Below are 4,822 nucleotides of genomic sequence, written 5' to 3' on the forward strand. Positions count from 1 at the left end.
CATCTTACGATGGGAACAGCGTAGCAGAACAAGGGCGAGGAAGTTTCTTTCTTTCTTTCTTTTTTAATGGTATTATGGAACTAATAAGAGGCCAAATGAATATTCTGAATTTAATTCTTTTGCAAGCGTGTGGCTGCCATAAAGATGTGCCGTCCGCAATAGAGAAGCATAGTTTTGGAAATACAAAGGCAGAGTGGCATTCTGTTGAACGATTCGGCAGCTGACTGTGATGAAGTTGAAATTCTAAGTAAGAGAGGGGAAAGATGGGAACCAGAAATTTTTTTCTCAGGCGATGCTGTTGAAGCAAGTGCAAAACGCTGCCCTATTTTATCACGATGTGTGTGGGTGGTGAGAGTTCTTTTTTTCCGGGTTGTTCATCCATTAAATGATTTTTAGCAGCATATACATGATTAAATTCACAATGGCACTTTAATAAGCCCCTTCATCTGCATCATTTAGAATAAAACTTTAGGTCTGATTTAGAAACAATGAGAACGTGTATTCCGTGACTCCTTGAGCTATATGAAGGAGAAACTAATAGATAAGGCTAACCCATTACACAACAACTAGCAGAAAAGTGACAAAGGTAACTATGTGTGTGGGTTAAATACCTGCAGCTGAATCATGCTGTGTTATGAGCTGTGGGACTACAAAGGCAAATATTTCATAATTCTTGCCCTTTGAAAGCTTAAAATTAACACAGAAAACCGTCAGGGATTTTGGAGGAAAATACAAAGAACATTTAATAATTATTTTATGTCAGGTAAATCAGACCCAGAATAATTTGTTTTATTAATACTACTGATGAAGAATTAAACTGAGAATTTAAAAAATATATATTTCATGGAAAAAATAATACATTATAAAACTCAAAAAGAAATTTTTCTTGGGAGCTTCATATAATTGCTGATGCTGAAACTGTCTTGTTCAACTCTGTATCAAATCATTTGTTGTTCATTAATAAATTTACATTCACCTTATTACTTTTCCATGGGACCTTTACTCCAGTCACTGATATTTACAAGAGGTGTCTTAAAACTTTCAGTTTTATTGCCAGAAATCCCTTTTCTTATGCTCCACCTGGAAAAAAAAAATACCCTGTCTACTTTGGACCAGCCAGTCACAAACAGAATCCACCTGCGAAGATCATGGATAAATGACAAATTCAAAGCCTTGAAAGAAAGCCTGGCACTTGGCTGATGATGATATTGGCTGAATGTCTTAAAAGCAGAAGATCAAAAAGCAAATGGAAATTGGGCCTTAAAACTGGAAATAATCTGAAAGGGGAAATGACTTGTAGCTGAGTAAGAGCCATGGAAACAGTCAGGAATACATTTTCTGGCCTAATTTTGTGGGTCAGATTGGGAGGGGGAATAAAGTCTTTGGCCACCAACATTTTCAAATATCAGAACTTGACATCCGTCCACCTTTTCATTTCTCCCAAGAAATAATCTGTGGCTTTCTCAACATATGCTCGCCACTCCACCCTGCCGTCTTTCGCCTTCAGGTTGTCAGGGTTGCATGAATTCTGCCCAGTTCCTGGGCAGAATTTTCCAGCATTCTACAATCTGCCCTTCTGAAAGAGCACCACAGAAAGTGTAAAGATTGCAAACACATTGACTGCTTGGCCACAGAAGACAAGATCTCTCCCAGATGGAGTCCCACTGCTTCTTCCAGCCGTTATTTTGTCAGGAGTGGCGAAGAATACCATCTGCTGCCCCATTCAAGAGGAAGGCTTTGCCTCCCCACATTGGGCTCCAGAGAACCCATTTCTAAGCCTGTCAATAGAGAGCTGGTAACAGTAACTGTTTTCATCTCATCACCATGCTTTTTAGAAAGGTCACTGTGCCATGTGTGGTTTCTTTACTGGCCATCATTAATGTTGCTGAGAAAGAAGGACTCCCTTTAACTTTGCCAAAGGGATGAAAGGACCCCTGCTCTTATTTCGTACATATTAAGGGAGAGAAGGGTTTGCAGAAGGAGATGTCTATCAGCTGGCTGAGAAATCCTTCAAGGGATCACTTCTCAGCCTTTTATTTCTGGTCCTGTTTCAGGTTGGGTTTCTCTTTCTTGGTAGCCCTAGTGGATATTTACAGGAGTCATCTAGCATTCAAACACCCCTGGGGGGATGGGTAGTCCCAAAGCAGGTGGGAGACAGGACCCGACTTCTTGCTGCAGAACCTGAAGAAGCAGGTGCTTCCCCTCCCCTCCTCAGGACAGCTGGAGGAGCCAGGTGTAACCAAGCCTGGTTCACCAGATGAGCCATCTGGGAGGAATGACCAAGGCATGAAGATTTTGTGGTTCCACAGGAATCGAGATCCCAGAGGTTGCAGCAGCTGGTGTGGGGAGCTACAGAGTCCAGCAGTGTGACAGTGAGTAATCTGGGGACACAGGGCCTGTGGCGGCATCCCCAGTAGTTTGGTCTCTTTGTTTGCATCTGTGTTTGCCACCATTTTATGAGCCTGGGGCTCCAGCTTTCCTGGTGATTCTGTGAACTGCACCCCATCCCCACCCCCACCAAGATCCTGCCAATAAATTCCTTTCTCCTTTAATTAGCTAGAGATAGTTTTTGAGGTTGGCAACTAGGAATTCTAACCTGAATATTACATTTTCCAAATTTAGGCGAACTAACATCATTAACATACAGATGGAAACACAGTCTCCACTTCCTCATAGTTACTTTCCCAAACAAATAAATGGCTTCAGATTCATTGTCAGTCTGCTCTAGTCTCTGCTATAGTATTTCAAAAGTAGGAAATTCCTTTGTGGGTATATAACAAGATCCATGGTGTACGTGCATTTGTGTAATCCCAGTATACCAGCGTAATCTACGAGGCACAGTTTATAACTTTCTATGAGAATGCTAATTTCTATTGTCCATGAATATGATAGTATTCATTCATTCAAAAATACCTGTTAATAGTAATAGCAACCACTTAACGGGTGTTTACGCTCTGTCAGCCTCTGTGCCAAATATTCTATATGTATTATCTCTTTCAAAGAGATATACAACAGCTCTATAAAGTAGATACCATTAATGTCTCTATTTTACAAATGGAAAAACTGAGGCTCTGAGAAATTAGGTGGCTTGCCTGTGGTTGACACAGCAGGCAAATGGTAGGTATGAACTCTGGCTTTCTTGTCTCCAAAGACCATGGCTTGCCTACTATGCTCTGCTGCCCCTATTCAACAGAAACTCCCTGAGCAACATCTACATAGTAACGCTCTGCTATTTGTTGGGGAGACACATAAAAGTAGGACATGGATCCAGTTCTTAAAAATGTTTATGATATTACAGGGAAGAGAGAAATGTTCACTTGTGAAGACACTGCAAGGTAGAGCATGATAAGTGCCACAAGAAAAGCAAAAGGTACAATAAGAGGAAGTGGTGCATCCAGGAGAACGCCACTGGATCTGGGCTTTGACGGCATAGAGTGGGAACTAGAGGACAAAGGTGAGTTTTTGCAGTGACTTGCAGCCATACATTTTGTCTGGGCTTAAATTTAGGCTACCGTAAGCCAGGAGGGTGTGATGAGCAGAGTGAAACCAGGCCACGGATCTGGGGAGGATAGAATGGCAAGCCAGACAGTTAAAGAAGAGGTTATATATGTGGAAGGAGACTAAAGCAGAGGAGCAAAGGTAAGTAGCCTGGGAGGGGTGCAAACAGGTACTTTCTTTCATCCGTGCATTCATTCAACAAATACTCTTTTATGAAAAAAAACTGTTTTTCAGAAAGCATGACCATTTAAAAGTCATTATCACAAAGCCATAGTAAATAATTTGAAATAAAGTTTGAAATACAGAAAAAAAATTTCTTTGAGTACCTCCTAACTGCCCGAGCTGTGTTCATCCCAGGGGCTCTGGCATTGAATAAGACAGGCAAAGTTTCTATGGTTGTGGTGTAGGAGTATGTCCATAAGGACACATTAAAGACAAATAACAAAACCTTGAGTATCAATAGCTTAAAACATAAGGACATTTATGGTGCTCAATCTGGAAGTGGGCAGTTCTAGGGCTGGTATAATGGCTCCATGATATCATCAAAAACCCAAGCTCCTTCCACTTCCATGATACTCAGCACTGTTGGCTTCTGTTTTCCTCTGGCAGGTCAATTCATGGATGCCAGATGGCTGATGGAACTCTAGAAATCACATTGAGATTCAGGAGTCTAGAGGGAAAGGGAGAAGAGTTTGCTCTTTGTCTGTCTCTTCAATCAGGAAGCTCACTCTGGCTCATATGTCAAGATGGATCATGTGCAGATAAGGAGGTGGAAAGGAACAAAGTGTGGCAGGAGAGAAGTCACCGAAGTCTCCTAGACAAGAGAAGGTGGTAGCTTGCACCAAGGTTGAAGTAGTGGAGATAGAGTGAAGTGAACAGATTTCAAATATATTGGCCTCTGCATTGGAAGTGGGAGTTAAAAAAAGGAGAAAAATCAAGGGTGATTCCTGCCCCATGGTGGAGTGAGGGAAGCACAGGAGGGGTGGCGCTGTATGCATTAACTCCATTTGTAACAGGTTCAGTTTGACATTCTTGTAAGACATCGAAGTTGAAATGTAAAGAAGATGGGTTGATATACAGGTCTGGATTTCAGGGCCAGTTTCAGAGCTGGAGCTATACATTTGAAGGTTGTCAACCTATGGAGCATATTTAAAGCTATTTGATTGAGATCACCCAGAAACAGACTCTAGCTAAAGAAGAAATTGTGAACTAGGAGGAGCCCTGGATCTCCCCTACACTGAGTAAGACTGAAAAGAAGAAGTCAAAGAGGTAGGAGGAAAGCCAGGAAAGTAGACTGTCACCAGTAAAACAAATAGTAGCTTTG

Source organism: Pongo pygmaeus, chromosome X, assembly GCF_028885625.2.
Source record: "Pongo pygmaeus isolate AG05252 chromosome X, NHGRI_mPonPyg2-v2.0_pri, whole genome shotgun sequence".
Classification (NCBI taxonomy): Eukaryota; Metazoa; Chordata; class Mammalia; order Primates; family Hominidae; genus Pongo; species Pongo pygmaeus.